Genomic DNA, 22,810 nt, shown 5'->3' on the forward strand with positions numbered 1-22,810 from the left:
ATGAAAAGCTGAAGACACCAGAGCAAATACGTATATATGGATGTGAGGCTTATCATCGTTTTTGTTTCAGTTGTATAGTTGTCAAAGCATTGCATTTTTTATTGTATGATGTTAAATAGGAGAGAGAGGAAAAAACCTTAAATTGCTGATGCTGAAATGTTTCTGGAACAGTGCAGGAATTTACATATACACAGATGTGCTGCGTGGCTTTTTTAATTATTTAGAAAGTGACTTGATTTCTCTGTGTATGTGGGTATTAATATGCGTGGTTCCGATAACAGCAATAATGGTTTATTTATTTGTTGGAATGCAGGCCAAGTAGGAATTGTTGGCTTTGATTTGAAAGATAGAACAGCATTAAGAGCAAGTTTTTTGGTATTTTTTTTTCCCTATCAGAGTGTTTTAAGATCCAGAACACTAAGTGCTGCATTGTAGGACTATAACATGTTAAAAAGTATTTATAGATGAGTATTTTTATTTATGTAAATGTAAGGCAATGAGATTGGCTGAAGTGCAGACTTGGGTAAATTTTAAAGTTCTTGAGCAAAGTACTTGAGGACGGACAGGTATCATTTGGATACTTGCATGTCCAGAGTGAAGACATTGGTGACTGGTTTGCTGGAGCAGTTTCCCATATTTCCCAATTTTCCAGCAGGTGAGTAGAAATCCATGAGCTTACGCTGCAGGACACAACTATTTTTGCACTCTCTACTTTCATCTCCAGGTTTTCATCATCTTAAAGATTAAATTGTGTTCTTAAAAGTATCTGTGGAATGGACAAGTAATGTAATATTTCATGGGAATGTATCCCCATGGGTGAATCTGTATGTATCAAATGCATACATCTTGTGACCTTATGTTATGAATAAAATTTTGACGTTATTGGTATAAATAAATAGCGTGGCATTTCCTTACTGTGATGATTTATAATCAATATACATTTTAATAACTTTTTATACTTTTGGTTGGTTTTATGTGAATATGAATGTATTCAACAGATAAGTTTTAAAGATGCTTGAAGTTCCTTTTATACAAAACTTTCTGGTGCATTTTAAGTCTTCTACTTTCACCTTCAATTTTATAACTTGTCTTAAGATGCAATATGAAGAATTTTAACTAAACATTGATTCCAATGCATTTGAATATTTAATTTGTAAAATGTTATTTCAATTTCCTATAAATATGCTACTCTCAGCAAAACGCAGTGTTACTAATTAGAAAGCTGAGTTTTATAGGCTGTGTGGTTCATATGTGAGGTAACTTATATTGCTACTTAGGCTTACATTTAATAAACCTCAGCTAGGAAAATGTTTAAGTATCAAAGAAAAGATAATAAATAAAATGAGGGCATAGAATATTAATGTGAACTCTGCCTTTATTTTTTTAAAGCATTCAAAGTTAAATAGTGCTGGTCTGTTAACAATCTTGGGCTATTTGGCAAGTCTTTAAACTTACTCAATAATCAAAACATAAAAGGACAATGGAAACTTTTTACAATAAAAGAAAAAAAGGAGTTGAGTACAGAAACCAAACAAATTATTCTCTGCTTTTTCTTGGTAAGGAGGTGAACTTTATAGGAAGGGCAGCAAGCTCTGAGTTAGGGTTGCCTTTTCCTGTCTTTGTTATAAATTACATCTGTCTGTGCAGAATCCTCTCCAGTTACTTTGTATTTTGTGGTTACGGGGGAGGCATGCGGGTGCATGGGGGATGGAGCCGAGAAAGATAGATTAGGGGGAGCCTTCTTTTTTTAGTTTTTTTTTTTCCTCTTACAAACTGGCACTTTACATTAATCTGCCTAGTTTACTGAATATACAGATAGATAAAATTCCCGAGATCCCAGCTGTGTAAATAGAACATTAACAAAACGACTGTTTTCTTCAACATATGTATTTATTTGTTGTTTGTAACACATGAGACTTTTGGAAGACTTCTGGCACCACTTAGGTTCAGAGTAATCAATCAGAATGTTTTCATTAGGGTTCAAATGGGGAAGACAATCGGCAAAGAGACAGACTTTATTCAAAGTAATGCCTGATTTTTTCACAAAGGGTCAAATACACTGCAACATCATCATAGGGCACCAGAAATATGAAAAGAAACTGCCAAATGGTTCAGGAGAGAGAGCCATATGCCTTGGCTAAGAGCTCTCCTCCTGTTCTTTCCTTGTACCTGCTGAGCACCTGAAGGGAAAATGTAAACCTGAGCGTAGTCACAAGTCTGAGCAGAGGTAGCCCATGTGCAGCTATGCAGAGAAGAGTCAAAGGGGCCACAAGCAATGACAGGGACCACGACCGAGTTCCTCTATTGGTTTTGTTTTTTGTCATGTGAAACTGAAACAGGACTCACAAATAGGTTGCTAATGACAGGGGAGAGAGAGATGTTTTGACATTCTGTTCCTCTTCTGCAGTAGGGGCTGATGACCAACTCCAGCCCATTGAGTTTCACTGTCTCTTGTTCCACTGTTTTAGAAAACAGGTTCTTAATGATAACTGTAATCAGCATTAACTTAACTTCCTGTTTTATAGGTCTCCTACCGATCACTGTTTTCTTATAGAAGCTAAGACATCATTATGTACTTCCAGCTACTGCACTCAGTAAAACAGCAGTGGACAGGTAGACTACACTGTATGTCCTCAGGGTGTCTTGGAAAGACAGCAGCTGGAATCTTTAAGAGTGTTTTACGATTAAGAGTATGATCTGGAGTATTTTATGCTCTGGTTTCCCATTGCACTGTTGGAAATTCAGTAGCCAAGTAATCTTGAGTATCCTCTTGACTAACTTAAAACAGCTGAGGAGGAATGTTTAACCGTTTATACCTGGTTTTTGCTTTCCCTTACTTACAAAAATGGGCAGCATCTCTACTTGACCTTAATCACAGAATCACAGAATGGCCAAGGTTGTAAGGGACCTCAAGGATCATGAATCTCTAAGCCCCCTGCCACATGCAAGGCCACCAACCTCCCCAGGTCCTCCAGGTTCCTCAGGTCCCCATCCAGCCTGGCCTTGAACACCTCCAGGGATGGGGCATCCACAAGCTCTCTGGGCAGCCCGTTCCAGCACCTCACCACCCTCTCTGTAAAGAATTTCCCCCTGACATCCAACCTAAATCTTCCCTCCTTCAACTTAAAACAATTTTCCCTCGTCCTGCTGTTATCTACCCTTTCAAAGAGTTGACTCCCCTCCTGTTTGTAGGCTCCCTTTAGGTACTGAAAGGCTGCAGTGATGCAGCATTCTTTTCTCCAGGCTGAACAAGCCCAGCTTCCTCAGCCTATCTTCATATGGGAGGTGCTCCAGTACCCTAATGACTCCGTGGCTTTCCTCTGGACCCTCTCCAACAGCTCTGTCTTTCTTGTACCAAGGGTTCCAGACCTGGAGACAGTACTCCAGATGGGGCCTCACAAGAGCAGAGTAGAGAGGAACAGTCACCTCTCTGTCCCTGCTGGCCGTCCCTTTTCTGATGGAGACATTAGAAGATGCAAAGGTGGTATCTCTATTAATTTACTTTTTATTATTATTATTTATTTTTCACACTGATTTCACCCTCAAAATCTGTCTCAGACTGCAGAGCCCATGCCAGAGCTTGCAGAAGTTCTTCAGGGCTATGCTACAGGTGATGCTGAATCCGGGATAAAACCCAAAAAAATATGGATGATGTTTTCAGCTGAAATGTTAGCATTTTTTGTTCTTTTTTTTTTTTTTTCCTGATAAATGGTCCTTCTGATCTTTTTGATTTCTTCTATAGGAAGGTCTAGCCATATTATAAAAACATCTTACAGAAAATATTGTTATTACTTTCAAAACAGAGGGCATTTTTCAAGTATTGCATGCTAATGCTCTGTTTTCTTCAAGTTAGAATCTGTGTACTTGATAAAACTTTTATTGTTGCTCTGTTCTATTAAGCTAACACTACACAAGTAACAATATCTTCTTTGCAATTGCTCAGTAGTTTATTTTGACATTATATATCAGATTTGGCTTGTGAAAACAGTCTAAGGCAATGGCATAGATTCTAAGTGATAAAGATGAATGTTGCATGCTTCATTTACAGCAGGGCTTTCCAAATATGGTCTCAGAGTTGTGAAAACATCCTGTGCTTGAGAAGGCTTCAATTTTGACATGATCAAGGCTGTGGGGGAAATTTCAGACGCTAACATTCAGGAATTCGGGTCTATATCCTTTAAATTCACTGAATGTTGTGTGATGTGAATAAAGATACTTTGCAACCAATTGCGATTCTGTAAACTCCATATATTGCTCTTGTTTTAATAAAATTGAGGAATGATAGGAGTGTTCTGTAGAATTTATTATGGTTTGAATATCTGCCTAACATTCTCTCAGAGTTTTTCTTTGTGTTCATTTTGTATTCATGGCATCCATTTATCATTTTCATCGCTATCTGTTGTACATTTAGGACTCGTAATGATTTTCTTTTGTTCTAAGGAAGATAGTTTGCCAGCTTTTTGTGCTCTCCAGGAGTTAGGATGAAGCTGAAGATTTACATTTGGAGAAATGTTAAATTACCTGTAACGATCATATTTCAAATGAGTACTTAAAGATTTTACCCTCACTTAAGCTTGTTGCTGGAGACTTTTATCAATTTTAGCATTACTGTTATCCCTCTAGGCATAGGTTAAAAGCAACTAATAGCTAGAGGCTAGGTTGCTGACTTGTCTTTTTTTTTCTTTGTTCGTCATTCTTTTTTCTTTTCTTCAATTCCTACCAGTTTTGCATTGTGGTGAACCCCAAGGGATTTCTAAAAACATCTTTGTGTTTCTGTCTATTTTGAGAATGACCCTTTGAGTCTAATGATGAATTGCAGTCATATTTGTTTCTGTTTAATCAAATGTTGTTTGAGAAATCAAGAAATTGTCAGGATAGAAGTAGAGGGGCAAATGTGGCTCACTTTGCCACTGCAAAGGTTTTATCTATTGTCACTCCCTGCTGTGCTTGCAATTATAGCTCTCTGAATTACTGAATGTTAGAGTAATATCCTTCTGTTTGGAATCCTGGCAAAGCAAAGCACAAGAAAAATAAGAGAATTTAAAGACAAGATTTCAGCCTTATCTACATGTTTCCTATCTGCTGCTGGTTTGACTTCAGTTCCTGCTGTTGTTATTCATACTGGGTTTATTGCAGTATATTGAATTGACTCTCTTTCTTCTGATCAATCCTCAGTTAAATGGGTAAATAATAATAATAAAAAAGGGTACATAATCAAATTACTATAAGTAATTGGTCAGTCCAAGCATTACCGGAACTTTGCAATGAGTGGAAAAAACAGGGCTTTGGTATCAGTCAGTAAAGGCCAAGCCTTTAAAACTGACAAGGAAAACACATTGCTACATAGGCACGCTTTCTGTGAATTTAAATTACAAATTATTATATATAATCAAAATCAGAGCAACTGAAAAACCATACAGCGTGGATAGACTTGGTTAATTTTGGGTACAAATGACAGACATTAGACAAGCTTACAAGTCTGACAGAGTAGGAGAATCTTAATATGTGACAAGTTCAAGATAAAATGAGAACTTGTCTTGTGGATTATTATTTTCTCGCACAGTGGAGGGAACATTACACAAACTAATAAGGAGGAAACTGTATGCATTAAAATAAAATGTAGAAGTCTGTGTTAAGGAAGCTTACTTAAGAATTAGGAAAGTTTAAAGACTGTACACTGAACAGCCAGGAAGATATGGAGTATTAAATAGGGAACTGTAGGTCACTCTGGGAATGGGGAATTAGATGCTAGAATTTTTCTGTGCTGGATTGCCAGTTTAATACAGTTACCACTTCACAGACTAACACAAATTGGTCTTGTTGCACCGTCTTGAGGGTAAACAATTGCAAGGACAACCTGCTTTTCTCCTTAGTACTTATCTGTTAGAGTACAACTGAATTTAGATGCAAAAGTAATTGCTTAAGTCCCATACATACAGAAACATAGAAATTGGCTTTTAAAATTGTTGTTTTCCCCTTTCTCTTCTTGCCAAATCTGACTGGGGAAGAATGGGTGAAGAGTGAAAAAAAGATAGCATGAATGTTAACTAAACTTTGCTCTGTGATAGTTGTTTAAAAGGCCCCCTTTGTAGAATGTTAGAGTATTCCATGCATCAAGTCCAAGAGATCAATATAGCTGGGGAAATAAAGGAAGGTTCTCGTGAAGGGTACCCAAATTTTCCCAATGCTGTAATAAGCAGTAGTGGTGCTGTGAGGTATTGCAGCTTCATTTTTACTTGGGGGTCTGATTAACTTTTTCAAATCAGCTTCCAGTTAAGACCCAATTTATGTCATTGCATTAAAGACTACATAGAGACTCCAGTGTGATTATAACATTGCCTTGAACTTTGTCTTCAAGGAAAGTAACTTCTGCTCAGCAAAGACATTTTGAATGTGAAAAGTAAAGGAATTATTGAGAGGAGAATTTTGAACAACTTCATCATGTGATACACACGAGAAGGTTTTTAATGCCTATGATTCTTTAACTGCTCTCTGGTATAAATTCTGAGTTTACTATTATGATTTACAATCCAGTTCGTGTATCTTGAATTCACAGCACCCCGAGTGACTTCAGGTACCCTACTACAATTGTATACAAAAAAGGCACTACATCAACCTAGTGTATTGATAGCAAAATTGGTCCTCAAGCTATAGGTGATTAAGTGGGAAAGCATCCTTGGAAATTTGCAAACATCCCACGTTTTCAGTTGTATAAAATACTGCTATAGCTTTGTGGTATGTATATGTGTGAGTAGAGTAAAAAGTGCTGCATTAGTTCATCTTTATGGCTTATTCCTTAGTGAAGAGTTCATATTCAAAATGTTTTAACTGAATTTGCTTAGTATTTCAGTAGTAAATTAAGGAATTTACTTAGTTTTCAACATAAGGGAGGACTGCTACAGCATTTCTGCAACATAACAGAATTATACTTGTTAATATACTTCAGAAGCATTTAAATTCTAATCACACAGACAAAAGGAAATTTCAAGTAATGGAAGTAAATTTAAATTGCACAACAGTAAAGACTTTCATACCTTTGAAAATATTTTAATGCTGGCTTTTTTCCTCCTTGCTTTGATTATCCGTGATCACAACAGCAGAATTCTATTGCTGTTGCCATAATTTTGAAAGCATAACTGTGTTAACATGAAATTTGCATATATAAGTTCATTTGCCAACTTCTTTTCATTTTTTTCATTTCCTTTCTACTTCTGTTCTGGGAGAGGCTGTTGATCAGTGCACTGGCTGAAATAAAATGCAGCATCATTGTAGGAGAGAATGGAGTCATGCAGACAACTTTTGCAGAAAAAAATGTAAGCTTTTTTTTTTCCAGAGTGAAGAAAATTAGATTTCCATCTCCTAAAGCCTATCTCCTGGGCTTCTGAGATCCTTTCATATGCTAGCCAGCATTCATTAGCCATGTGCTCTCAAGATTTCACACGCACTGTGTAAGAGAGTATTTTTATGCATTGTAAACTTTATCAGCTTTGCAAACATTGAACACTATTCTGGATTGGGCCTTACAAGCCAAGCATTATTTAGTCTGATACATACAGCTCGGCACCTCCTGCAAGCTGGGTCTTGGCTGATTGAAAACTACAATATATGACATGAAGTGAGCATGGAAGGGAAGAAGATTCTGTCCATGGAAGCCGTGAAATTTCCACCTCTTTAGCATCACCTGCTTATGGTAAAACTGAGAATGGGGAACTTAGTGCCACCGTGATAAAAAAATACAATTCCCAGATTTTATCTATTGCTGCATTTAACCTCTGTTCTTTTAGCCATATGCGCAGCAGAAGAGAAGGGGATACGCTTTAACAGCTTGTCAAATAGTAAGCAGTGCAAGAAATCATGCTATCAGTTGGAGGTAAACAATAAGGCCACGTATATTTAATTTTTAATAAATTTTGAGTTATGCTGTTCCTTTAATTACATTAATCAGGCAGGCTCCAATGCTGCAAGCCTTAGGGCTTGAAGTGCAATTTCAATACTTTGTAATAAATTTGCCTAAGTTTGGAAATAGATGAAATGGCTTAATATTAAACATTTGCTTGATTTAAATTTTACTAACACATGCACTGTATAATTCATATTTTTTCCAGAGCAATGTACTGCCACAGCAGAATGATCATAATAGAAATTATAAGTGTTCCTTTTGAACATAGGTTTGGCTTATAAACTGGACAAATAAAGGAGCTGGGAGTGTCAAGGGAATGCTAAAAACCTACAGAGCCTTTCACTTCAAGGTCATTGGTTCAAGTACACGTCACTAAAGACGGAAAGTTAGCCTCTTATTGGTCCTTCATAATAGACATGAAGTTAGTTTGTCACTTGAGACAAGGAAAGGCTACAATGACTTTAACAACATGAAAAGAAGTACAGAAGTAATGCAGAGGTCCAAAAAAGAGGAGGAAACAGGAGAAACAAAAATTACCAGGCAGCCATCTTCCCTGATGTGAGATCCTAAGGGCCATACTCATACTTTGATCTGGAAAGTTTAAAAAAGCTGTAGCCACCTTACATAGTCTCATCAAATCATAGACTGGCTTAGAGTAGAAGGGACCTTGAAGGTCACCCTGTTCCAACCCCTGTCATGGGCTGGTTGCCACCCAGCAGAACAGGCTGCCCAGGGCCCCATCCGACCCGGCCTTGAATGCCTCCAGGGATGGAGCATCCACAGCTTCTCTGGGCAGCCTGTGCCAGTGCAAGTCTCATTTGATTTCATAAGCTTGATTGAGTTGACCTAGGTTAATACTGGGTCAAGAGTGATCCTAGGAAAATTCAGGTACAAAACTGTTCAACAATGAAGTAACTAATTAACCTGGTTTGATGATGCTAGGGCACTATTCAACCAGCTCTTTGAAAGAGTATCCAAAACTGATATCCTGACCACTTACCTTTACCTCCAGCATATAAATCACAAAACAGAAAACTGTGAGCAATGGTGTCCTCCCAAGTGCCTTCCAATTTAGTAATAGCAGCCTGCCAATGTTAATTCCTCAGCAGATGTAATCAAATGAGGTACTCATTTGATCAGTTGTGTGGAGATTGCTCTTTGAGACTTCTTTAAAGAAGTGATTGCTTTTCAGTGATGTGTTTCCTTTATGTGAGACTCTAAGATTAGATGTGTCAAGAGGAAGGAGTGTATTTTACATGGTGGTGATTTTTATTAGCCATTTCATATTTAGTTGTCAAAATGAAGTCAATTACTTCTGTATTGTAAAAAGTGCATCATTTTTCACTTTCATTTTGAGAACAATTGAAAGTTAAAGTTATTCCACAGCTGCCTTTTCTCTTCCTTTTGTCCTAGTTGTTGTTACGGTTTGTTTTGCAATCAGGGCTGAGATTAGACCTAGAACGCTCAAAAAAAAATGAACAAAATATGAAAGTGTTACATAAGTATTTTTTATTAATAAGCACTCTTTAAAAACAGTTTACCAATAAGAACGGAGAAAGTGAGGAAAATCAGAGAGAAAGAAACTCTGCTTCTAGATAATTGGAGATACAAAGGAGTTTATGGATAAAATATAAGCAACCTGACTTTGATTTTTTTTTCTTTTGCCCTTTAGCCCTGTTGTTTGTATACTTAAAACTTTTATACCTTTGAAAGAGATTTAAGTCACAGTTTTTGTTTTTGTTTTATATATATATATATATATGTGTTCACTGCAAATATTTAGTCATTTTATTTTTAACGTAGGCTTTACTTTTTATTCTCAACACCTGTCTGGAGCAGAAAGCACTTTTTGAAGAACTCATCTCTGAGCCATTGAATTAATCTACAAGTAATATAGCAGTAGTTAATTTGTAGGTGGTTTCAATGAACTGTAATGGGGAAATGCCACAAGAAGATTTGGTAATAAAATTTTATGAATTATATTATGCTGTAAATAAGTACATGATGCTTAATGAAAGGAGCTCTGGAACTTCCCTCAATTTTCAACGCAATTACCTTAGCCTATGTTTGTTTTTATGACAAAAGTGTAGTTCAAAGTATTTCACTGAATAAGCAAGTTGCCTTTTTGAGTTAATATGACAAGAGCTTATTTATAAGAAATAATACATTTCAATCTCAACTTATTCACACATTTCAAAAACCTAGCATTTCTTTTCATGAAAGATGACATCTAAATTCACATCATAACTTTATATTTGGCAGCAACAATTTAAGAGATACTTGGGGTCAAAAAAATGAAGGAATTGGAGGTCAAAAATAATATACTTTTGCTGTAGTCCATGGGAAAATGTGTATAGTAAATGTCAATGCTCTTCCTGAAAGAAATCATTGTAATTAATTACTTACTTTGCATCTTGTGTTTTTCTTCTCCAAATTCAAATACAAAACTGTCTTGATATAAAACCCACATAGGTTTTCAAAATTGTTTTCATTTCTGTAGAAAAAATGACACGTGGCTTCAAGTAGTTTTGAAAGTATTCTTCTGTCACAAGTTATGGCAATCTGCAATATTTGGTTGCAGGGTTTTTAGAGTTTGGGGGAAAAAAAAAAAGGATCCAACAAAACTTTTACATTTCAAAATATTATTGCATCAGCTTTATTGCTAAGAACTGAAATTGTTCAAATGACCTCAGTAAAACAATTTGGACTACAATTCCCGGAATGCTCATGAAGCTGACATGCCTGCATGTTCCTAAAAAGTCATAATCCATCATTCTGATGCTAGATCGATGGATTATGACTTTGTGATGTCAAGATCTGTGAATTAAGGCTTTTTTGAGTACAGCCTGCTATCCAATTATTGCCCCTATTCATATATTATAAATCATTATTCCTTCACCAGGTAGTCAGCAGTTTCTATTTCCTAACATTTCAGAGCCTTCTTTTTTTAGCCATTGTTGCACTCTCATTGAGCAATCAAAAATGGAGAGTGCTGACCTGAAAAATAAAGCTTCTATCACAGCAAATTGTGGAGGGAACAACATTCATTTCTAATTCTTGTAGTTTCTATTGAAATAAGGGGAATTAGAATAGATTGAAACAAATCCCATCTTCTTCCAGCACAAATGAGCAACGTGATGAATTGGGACAAATGTTGTTGGCATGTATTGACTTCATTTTTAAGCGCTCATGCCTGAGTTTTGCACAAAAATGGTTTGTTTTTCTGATAAGTTGCAGGATTTTTTTAACATGAAGACAGATCAGCTTCTGATTTAAAGCTGAAATTTGCCAGCATGCTATCTTAAATGATCGTGTCTATTAGGCACTGTTAAAGTGAAGTTCCTTTGAATGAATTATTTATAGAATAATAAACTCACTTCTAATGCAACGAAGTGTATGATAAAAGCAGAATATGCTTTACTGTAACCAGTTTAGGTATGTCAAATCAAAATGCTTTTTAAAAACAACTTTATTAAAAGATATTCAGAAAAAGAAGAGCTATTTTAGGACCTATCATGCACCCAAGAGAAGTCATTAAATGAAATGTAATCACGCCGTGTTGGAGAGTTATTTCAAAAGATTTCTCCAGCTAAGGGAATTTAAGTTTAGTCTGTATGTGGATGGAAAAAAAATCAATAGTATGATCTTGTTGTTTTTTATTTCATTTTGCTGTACTGATGGTTCTTCATTAGGATGCAGTTTTCACACTAGGTGGCTGTACATAAAATACATCCAGTCAGTACATTGCTAGCTGAATTGTTGTCAAAAAGGATGGTAATCGATGGAAGGGAGGTTGGTATAATGACCATGGTAGAATTAGTCTTATAATAACTACTTGTTCTAGTCCTCTGTCTGTCAGATAAGAGCTGTCACAGCACTGACTTGTGCCTCAGTTTCACTTTATTTAAACAATCACACGGATTCTAAAATCTGTCTCCCAAGGATGATTTCAATGGCACTTTTCTGAAAAACAGATCTGTCTATCTTTTGTCTCCTGTTGCTACTCAATCTGTTTTGCAAGTCAAGGGTGATATCTGAAACTACATGAGAAAGTTAATGCAGTGTTTTGCCTGTCTTGCTATCCAGGAGCTGAAGTAGTGCTGTAGTTTAGTTCTTCTTAAAGAAAGATGTTGTCTTGGCATTTTTATCTCATTGCTTGTTATTTATTTATGGAGCTCTGGTTGTTAATGGCCTCCTTGCTCTCATGTACTTTTTCCTTTTCTCTCTTTTACGCTTTCAAAATTTGTTCGGTAAGTCTTCCAGGCTGCTGAGGAATGTAAGAGAGATTTGTTAGTTTGCTGGGAGAATCAAAAGTCTTTGGTGCCTTTTTTGTTTTAGTAATATCCGACACAACACAGCCTTAGAGCCCAGTTCTACTGGTGGGAAGTCCAACAAATCTCCTTCTGTCTCCATGAAAGTAGACTCCCAACCCATTTTCAAATTTCCTGTTAAGTGCAGTTGCCCACTAGGTGGAGACATAATATGTTGTACATCAGTGGATATGCAGATGGTAATCAAATCCACCAGCTGCTGCCTGCTCTTCCTGGGCACCTTGCCAATTCACTGGCACTATGTTGACTGGGAAGCAGACAGTGACACACTTTGATCGAAAAGCTTGTACGATGATTTTTTTTTTGTTGTAATATTATTGTTTTTTAAAAAATGATAAAAGAGATCAAGATGTGTATCTTGATCAAAGGGTATTGCTGTCTGCTTCCCCATCAGCAGCTTCTAATTTATAGAAATCAGATTGTGTGGAAAGCAATCAGCAAAGATTTGAGGTCTTTCTTCTTCTCACTGCCAGGAGATGCTGACAAGTGAGAAAATTAAAATCAGCAGAGATGGGGAGAGAACTAGTAAAACACTGGTTGAAATATAATTATTTTAAATCAACAATTTTAATAATTTTAAGGCTTAAAAAAATCCACTTGAAATGTTTCAATTGGCTGTTGGCTGTCACTTGTGTTACAAGTGCATTGTGGAGTCTTTCAGTGATGGAGGATGCTTTGAGACTAATTTACCATTTAGACAGATATTTCTGCAAAGCCAGTTGTTATCAAGTAAAAAGAACCTGTCTGTGTTTTTGGGGCCAAGTTTTTAAAAAGTATCTCCTATCAGCTTTATTTTTTCCACATGGAGCTGTGCATCCAGCAAGATTTATTAGGGTGTACGAATGATTTAATGAATACCTGCAAAGAACACTTAAACCAGTCAGTGCTTTAAATATAGGGCCAGAGTTTGCAGAATCAGAGGACTTATACTGAAATTTGTCTATTATGATGGGCAAGTAGGGTGTTGGGTTTTTTTTTCTTTTTTTAAAGTCATGTTAATGATTTCTGCTTTAAAGGCCATTATGTTGTGATTATGTTCTTTGCTATTTTTTTCCCCCTAGCCCTTCTAAACTTGAGTGACAATTAGCAATTACAGATATATAAGCGTGTATGCACACAAAGATGGATTGTGTCAGTTGTTGAAAGTATTATGGTGCACAGGTAAATATTTCTGGCCAACATAGAACCACAAACCTGGGAGCAGTGGTGAGAGTTGCATTACATTCTGACAAATATAAAAATCAAAATAATGATATAGCAGGAGGAGATAGGATGCATGACATTCTGTATAGATGAAACAAGTGATTATCAAAGGGAAGCAGCCCGACACTGATGAGGAAGTGATCAGGGACCACGTCCAGGAGTCTCCAAGAGTGCTATCTTTGTTGTGATCTTTGGGTTATGAATTCTTTTGGAAAAGTTAGTTTAAATCTTGGTTTGGTAGAAATAGGCACTGCTGGAGGACGTGCTGGACCTTCTGCTGCTTCATGGCAGTTGGTGCCGAGAATGAATTTGAGACTGGAGTAATGAATGTTCAGCATTGGACTCTGCTCCCAGAGTGGTAACAGTGAATCCATTTGGCCACTCTGCCTCTGTCCTCTGCATTGAACGAGTCTCTGCACATTGAATAGGTCTCTCTTACACAGGACCAGTTTAGATCCATGTCTCTATATACCCCCTTGTCTCTACTGCCAGCTGAGTTTGCCAGCTTAAAAAAATGAAAATCTTAGTGATTTTTCTACCCTCTCTTCAGTTTTTCTGCTTGGCAGTCCAGACATGTGGTGTTCCTGATGTTCCTTCTGAGGTTAGGCCAAAAGGGGGCACCTCCAGAGTGGGCAGTGTCAATTTTCTGGATAGTGCTGTATGTTCTTAGGAGGAGGTGCTGCTGTTTGGCACTGGCTACCTTTGAGTTCTTACAATGCTGCTGTGATAGTTAGGAATGCTGCCAGGGAAAAGGTGTGGCTAGAATGAATAGATAAATAAATCCCTTTGACATCATTGCATCATTTCCTTTTCCACATTAAAATCTGACCATCACAGATGTATCATCCTTGTCTCAGGCACACGGTGTTCAGACTTTGTGATCGTAGTTTCTGCACCTTTTCTTGTAAAATAGTTTACTGAAAGGACTAAATACAGGGGAGGAGAGAAAAACACATAGAGTGCAGTTGAACTCAGTACCCTTCATATTCACGTATGGGCCCACTTGGAAATTCTTGCACTGTTTTTTCAATACCGTGATAATGCTGACAAGAAAAAAAGTTCAAGCTCCTGTACTATATTAAACATGGTGTAATTAAATATATTACTAAAGCAAACTGTAATTGTGTAAATGAACCTTTTTCCCCTTACATAACTATAGGCAGCACTCCTACTCAGGTGAGCCTTAAACTTTTCAGAGTGTTTGACATATAATTGATACAGAAATGTTGGTATTTGGTAACTGGAATGATATGAATGTTAGGTAGCATGTAAGTATGCCAGTAACAAATTCTTTGACTGATATTTGCTTAGAAATCCATGTAGGTCAACAAATAGTGCTGCAAAACATTTAAATGCCACATTCTCTGTGAGTGACTCAAGAATTTCTGTTCAGTGTTAATTCAAGGTTCTAAATGTTTCCATGCAATCTGGGCTTGTGTTAAAATTCTTTATGCTTGTGGAAATCCCCTTTGAGCAAACCTCAGATTTATATTGGGTTTGTTACCTTTGTTTGTGCTAATTTTCTAGAATATGAAGTTAAATCAGAGTTTATAAGGAATAAGGAGTTGAGTGGTATACATTTTGCTCTTCAGAGAGAAATTGTTTTGCTTAAACAAATGTTGATATGTCTACATTTGATTATATGATTTGCTATGAGCTTCCTAACAAGTCAAAGCAGAACGAGATTTATATGCTTTTTCACCAGAAACTATTTCATGCCCCAACAGAAATGACTCCTTTTCTCAGAAACCTTCCAAGTTGAAGTGGGAGGAGATAGATTGTAAGGAGATGCTACCTACTCAAAAACAACCTCACATTATCCAAGGTGTGGTTGGCTTTGGCAGCTAACCAAGGGGAAACGTAATAGTTTTCATATCACCCACCAAGCCAAGCTATGCTGAAATAAGGCTTTGTTTAATTCTTGTGTTGACTGGACTAACCCTGCCTGTATTCACAGCTGCATTTTCAATTAATATGAATGACAATATTATGTATAAGATAGAGTTAAAACTAACCCCAACTTTCAAGTTGAGATCCAGAATAAACAGCTTTATGAGGATGTACTGCAATAAGGAGAGCCTGTTTACAATGGAGTATGAAATTTAAGTATGGTATAAGGAAGTAATGATATGTTTTGACTAAAAGACTGGCTGGAATACTTCAGATTCAAGTTATGTAGAAATGCAGTTGTAATACTGATAGCTTTGATGTGTTTTTGTCTGCATACTGATGAAATATTCTGGTGTTACAATAAGCTACTTTCACATAGAGGTAACCAAAAGCTGCCTAACTCTGAAATTCAAAAGAAAAATTGGCTTACTTCTGCACTCCCAAATTGGAAAACGTATGTTAATAACTTAATTTGGATGATAAAAACATGAAAAATAAGTCCTTAAAATACTGTCTAGTCAATTTTCTGATAAAGTAAATTTGTTTTCCCATTTGTGATTAAAATGACCTACAGTAAGATTTTTTTTTAACTAGGTGTTAATTAAAAATATGGAAATGGATTTGAAAAACATTGCAGTTCACAGTGGAAGAATTACCATAACTGATTTGTTCTCACAATCGTGCCTGTTTTGAGATGTTTTTAAGATGTCTGAGTTACCGGTTCTTTTTCTGCATGATTGTTTCCAAAGCAAAATGTGATTCCAATAAAAACAGTAATTGAATTTACAGTCCACAGGAAAAATTGTTGTTTTAACAGAAACTTACACATTCAGGCAAAGACTTCATGGTTTAGATCTGATAATAAACAATACAAGCTCACCATTTTATGTGACTGTTTGTCTTAAAAAGTTTTCTAATGTAGCATATTTTTAAAAAAAATCTATATTCTGGTTTTTAAATTATATAAGCAATTTTTTTTACTGTTAGCTTGGAATCAATATTGTTTAGGTAAATTTTTTTAATGCAACCTTTTAGATGTTAGAGCAGCTTTTTCTGTACAAACAGCTCAGAGTCAATCGATACAGTGGAGCCTATTCACACAATGCGCCTGATGTCTGGGAGGAGGGTAAGAAGAGCTGGCCTTGTGCTTTGGTGCGAGGGTGCAGAGCATGGGGCACTTGTGTGGGAGGCCTGTCCCCAACACGTCTTGTACGGAGCCAGCGCTGTTTGCAGAGGAATGGCGAGGAAGAGAGGGCTGCTCAAGAGCAGCTGTGGATAAAGGCAGGAGGTGGGACTACACTTTGCAGAAAAGTATTCTTAGGGCTGACAGAAAGCGCTGTGGAGCTTTAAGAGTTGGTGGTAATGTTGCTGCATGTGGTAACAGTGCTCCATGTAGGAAGTAATACCCCCAAAAAACAGCACAGGAGATGGCCAAGAGCTGCCTGACTTTTGCCATATGCACTTAGGACTGAAGAGGCAGTGCTGTTGGTTCCTACTGAGTTCCTAAAGCTCCATTCAGCAGGAAAGGGAACTATGTCACACCTCCCAGCCCTGGGCAAACAGGGGTGCCCTAGTGAGGAGCCCAATTTTGCTGTATTTCCAGTGGGAGATGTAACAGGCTCCCCTTGCCATGGTTCAAGGCAGGTGTATTAAACAATTATTAGGCTTTTAATCTATTTTAGTGTCTCTGACTTTCCTTCAGGACATGCTCAGTGCTGACGATGGAGGTTGATAAAGTTCTTAGAGAGGGTGTGCGGAATACCATTTCTCTAAACATTTTAATTCCTCTAACCCACTTTGTTGCCAAAGGCATATACTCTGTCACAAGTAGGTTTTCTTTGAGCATGAGACTGCAGCAAGTCTTTATCTCCCAGAAGGAGATACCAAAATGCACCTGGTCAAATATGCTTTCATGTTTTTATTATTATATTTTCAGTATTCATGTCAGATCTTTCCTGATTAAATGATTTGGAAAAAGGGATGCGCAACAAGGAAATGTGAATCTCTGGCCTAATCAGTTGTGTGCCACCATAGATTCTCTGTATGCTAGTTTTGCATTAAGTTCAAAAGAATGTACTTTTTTCTCAAGTGATCACGAGACTAATTACAAAACAAACAAATGAACAACAATAACAAAAATGACAAGAACTGTGCTTAGTGTAGAAAAGGCTCTTAATATACATACATGTAAATATATTATAAATATATATTTATTATTATTATTATTATTTTTAATTAAGGCTTTAGGTCTCCACTGAATAAAGCAATACAGCCACAATGGGAGCTGGCTGCAATTTCCTTGTTGGGTGCTCTTGAAGTGGAAAGGTGGGGCTGGCACTTTAAAGAGTCCTGATGTACTTTCAGGGACTAAAAAAAAATCCTTCATACTTTCTCAAAATCTGTATGCACTGCTTTCAAGGGGTTTTGTTAACCTCGGGCAATTAAAATGGTGAGCAAGATTCCCAAAAATCAGGAGACTTGCTTAAAAATAATTGTTGTTTGGTTCCATTTGCTTACAGTCTAGTTTTTGAGCTTTCAAGATTTATGTTTTTCATCTTTCCTCTGCAACCGTAAAAGCTAGACATGAACTTTATTTTTAAATGAAAGTTGAGATTCTCTTATAATCCCTTGACTCTAGAAGATTTGGCAATGCTAAACGCAATCTGAATTTAGAGTGACCATTCCAAGGTGAATCATTTAGTGATGCGCCCTTAGTGTGAAAGCCAAGTGGGGATTTTTTTTTTTTTTTTCTCTTATTTTGTCTTTCTAAATAATCTGCAAATTGGCAGTAATAACTGGAAGCTTAGAAGCATATGACTCCAGCTCAGTAACATCAGGATTTTTGTGTTTTTTCCCAGGACATGAGGATATTCTTACAGAATGTAGGTATTAAGGGCATTCTGCATTAAGATGTCTCTAGAGAGAGGGGGACTTTGGTTGCTGTTGTAGAAGAACCCTTTTCTACTCAATCAAGCATTAGTTGGCAGCAGTTCTTGGAGCAGCAAGAATATCCTGGTTGTTGCCCTCATACAGTTACTGAAAACAGCAAGAGGATATGTAAAAGCTTCAACTCTGAGGAAAAATATTTATAACTATGACAGTGTGCTTCCTTACAATTATTTATGGGCAAAATGTAGAAAAGGAGGAACACAAACTATAAATAATATTCCGTATGTAAACATAATGGCAGCAGCAAATTCTTTTTATTTAAAAATTAATATTGATGTTCATTAATATAAATTACCACATTTCAGATGACTCTGATGTCCTTGAGGCCAGATGTCACTGACTGATTTACAGCTTCCTGGGGGGAGGCGTAGATCCTGTTTTGTCAGTGTAGGCACCGAATTGCTTCACATAGCTATTTTGAACTAGATTAATTGCTGATGTATTGTCAGCAGAGTTGATTCACATCTCAGCTCAGAAATATGGAAAACTGTCTTTAAAATGTATTAACTTGAATTCTGAAATAGAGGAAAAAGAGCATAAAGAATACCTTTCACTCAGTGAACTTTTGTCTCATTTAAGGACCAGTGGTTAGAATACTCCTGCCTAGGAACATGCACATGGGCTTTCCATGTACATCATTGGCAACTGAGGAACATTCTTCAGAGGCCAAGTTTAGTCCCTCCTTAATCTTCACTCAGATTTAAACATTAATACAAATGTGTGTAGTGAAGGCATTCAGAAGCCAGTTCTGCCATCTTAGTCACACTGCACGGATCACGTATCTGGATTAAGATTCTGCGTGCCTCATAACATCCCTCAGTCCTTTGGACCTTGTAGGTAGTATTGTTACAAAACAGGGCAGCAAATGTATTTGAAGAGCTGTCAGCAGCCTCCCAGAAACCTCGCTGGTGAGAACACTATTGGGCGATGTCTTTTGAGGCTGGTAGAGTGGATTCAGTGTGTTTGCATCTGTTGGGAGACTAAAGAGAGGAAAAAGCTGGGTTTGAATAAGGATGTGGCAGTGTTTCTCTGACCATTAGTTATTCATTCAAATTTAACCACATGAAATACAGGCACCTAACAAACCATATCTTGTAAATGCCTTTTACTCCAGCAAGTGAAATTCAGAAGATTGGTAGGTAAGCAGCTGTGCATGCTTAGCATGAATGGCAAAGTAATGTCAACTCTATATTAAATATTTTGTTTCGTAACAAACATCACATATGAGAAATCTGTGCAGGTCTCTGAAAGCCTGAGGCCCTATGACATCCAGTCAGAAATTACACAGATGATATGAATATGGGGAATAACACACAAACACATTTTTAAATGCATCTGTCATCCATATAAAATCAAATCCATATCCCACTGAAGGACATTGAAAAGCTTTGAAAGATGTTGCAAGGCTTTAGAAATGGTCCATGCTGAACTTGGGATATTTTTCCAATCCTTATAAATAATTATTTTCTTATGTTTGCTAAGATTAGCTACAGAGAATTTGTGTTAAGTCTCTGTGGACAGGAGTACGGAATTTCAGATTATACCGAGCTGAAAAGGTGGTTTAAAAATGTCTCTGTGATACAAAAGCCTTGTATCAAAGAAGCAAATACACCACCACCCCAGTCTCTTTTCTCATTTAAGAAATAAATAAGCATACACTGTAAATTCTAATTTTCAGCAAGTATGTTAGCAAATCCATACTGACCTTGACCTCAGCTTTGCTAATTTTCAAGCCCTGACATTTATTCCCTGAGTAGATTGGTTCCCTTCGTGCCACATGCATAAATACTGCAAACCTTTCCAATGTCTCGAATTAGAGTGTAAGTAAATAGCTGGTTTTAATCTACATAATATTTTGAGAGCAGACGTTCTGTGCTATGACTATTAAGATATACCCAGCAGCCATTTGTATAATACTAAAACCTCTTACATATATTATTAAAAGTAATGCTATCAGCCAGGGCTTGTTTTATGCCACAGAAACTTAAATAATAAAATACAGTGTGGATAAAATCTGCAATAATAGTAACTTAAGCAAAATTAATTCAAGTAACAGATAACATCTGGGGAAAAATGTAATGGTATATTGGTAAGTTATGCAAAGCTAATTTTATAATAACTACCACATCTGTGGAACTCATTTATTAGAATGCTTTACCAATCTTCTTTCCTGCCATTACCCTGTTTTAGAAATGTTCCTGTATGCTATTTTACTCATTGCTCTGCCTACATTTGTAACAAGGTAATTTGCTAGCCCTCAGCAAAGAGGTAAGTCTGCAGGCTTCTGTGCTGCACAGTCTGACACTTTGCTACCTTGGCCTTTTTAATGCAAACTTTTCCTGGAAAGAACTCTGGGGAAAAATGGCGGCGTGTGGGCATAAGTGCAGGGCGGTGTTTGAGCAGGGGCTGCAGCCCTCAGCTGGGACTGTGCTGGGACTGGGTGGGAAAGTAAGGGCGGCACTGAGCGATGCTTCCCACGTGGACCGCTCTGAGGCCAGAGCAGCCTCCAACCTGTGCTAGACAGCGTGGTTTGGGGAGCCTTTTGGCACCCAGGAGTTAGGTGCTGTGCGCCCGATACTGCATTTAACTCCTGCTCCTCTGATCTCTTTCAGAGCGCCCCTTTCCCTGCAGCTGACACCGATGTGTCCTCTCTGTTTGTGCTCTGCCTCGCCATTTCTTTCTGCCTGAGTTCTCCTGGACCGCTAGACTGCAGTGTGCCTGACAATATTGCCAATTAATCTGAAGGCGTTATCGTCTTGCCAAACTGTTTTTCACATTTCAATAGTTACATTGATTCAAAAGGACGCTCTGAGTAATACATCTTTGTCATAGTGAATAATGCTCAGATAATGACAAATCTTCAGGAATTAAAAAAATGGAGTATGAATTATTTAATGTAGGTCAGTGGAAGTAATTTGCCACAGATTTACCTGGACTTCAAAAATTAGCAACATTTTTTTAAAAGCTGGCTTCAACTGTGTAAAACTTACTGTGTCTCCTTCCCAGTTTTTAAATGGATTTCACTGCAGCGCCAATGGTGCTATTAAACATGAGGTTTTGTTCAAAGGAAATACAAAGACTTAATTGTATTTTTTAAAGGAAAGTATTGCATCAGAAGGATTCATTTAAATACGTTGGTTGGCTTCGGGCTCTCACCGCAATTCATTTGTTCAGATTTTCCCCTGGACTTGTTAAGGACACAATGTATAGGAGGAACAATGCGGAATGGCATTTTTAGGTCACTATATTTTGGCTGTAAAATGTGGTGCTGCTCATAAACTTACTACTAAACAGAATATTTCATATTCTGCATTGCAGTTTCAGAGACTTTTGAAAAACTTTTGGCTGAATATTGAGACTATTATGGCTCATTAAAGAGCCTAGTTCTGCTGTAATTTAGTTATTTCTTAATGATCCAAGGGTTATTATTAGACACAGAACAGATGAATAAAGAATGGCTCTCTTTAAAGGGATGCACTGAAGTAAGAATATTGTTCTAAAACTGTATGTCTGAAAATCCTGTCCATACTACAGAAATGTATTAGAATAGCTAGGAATTGGTTTTCAAAACCTCACCTACTTATTTATTTATCTATCTATCTATTTATTTATTTGTTTTTAGACCAAAGTGAATAAGTTGAAAATGTTTGAATCTAAATAAAGACCATAGTAGAAGTGAATAGTTAGCTAAATGACCAAAAGAAGTAGTTATAACGAAGCAGAAACTACTTGTGAATTCTCATCCAATTTAGCAAATATTTTTCAGTGAGAAAATACAGGTTGAGAAATCAGAGAATGCTGAAATACTTGCTAAACCAAAAGAGCTCTGGTTTTAAACAACATTGGAATTTGAAAACAAAGCTTCTGGTTCAGTTTAGAAAGAACAGCATTTAGTTCAGCAAAGGGTTTTTCCATTTTGATGAGAAAACCTAAACTTTCTATTTCCTTTGTCAGTATTTAGACACTAGCAGAGTGCTGTAAAATGTTGGGTCACAGGTGTTGCTGAAAATGATTTTGTCTCTATAAAATCTTTTTCCTCACTTAAGTTCTTCCTTCCTTTTTGGGCTCTTAGAAACCTGGAATAGCAGTGTCCTTTTTGGGCAAGCTGATACATGGCAGAGAATCCTGAAGATAATGGCGGTGTCCAAACATCACCTCTGAAATGCTTTTTGGACTACGAAATAAGCTTTTAATACAATAAATTAAACTGACAAGGTCATCACTGTTTCTTTTTTCTTTTTTGGGTTTTTTTTTTTTTTCACCGTAAAAATTATGGAATCTTTCATATTTTTTAGCGTATTTAACTATAGCAGGTAACTGTAAATGAGCCAAACACCAATCTAGCTGTGATTTCTGAGGTATGAGGAAATTTAATTTATGGGAGCTGCAATTACCCTGATGTGAATTAATGCAGCTGACTTGCACCATGCAAGCAAAATCCTGTTTTGTAATAGCTGACTCAGAACTGGAACATCTGCCTGGTATTCTCAGTGGGCACTTCCCTTTGCAGAGGCCCAAAACATACCATTAGTATACT

This window comes from Lagopus leucura, unplaced genomic scaffold (assembly GCF_019238085.1).
Source record: "Lagopus leucura isolate 7727_CA_CO unplaced genomic scaffold, USGS_WTPT01 Super-Scaffold_739, whole genome shotgun sequence".
NCBI classification, from domain to species: domain Eukaryota; kingdom Metazoa; phylum Chordata; class Aves; order Galliformes; family Phasianidae; genus Lagopus; species Lagopus leucura.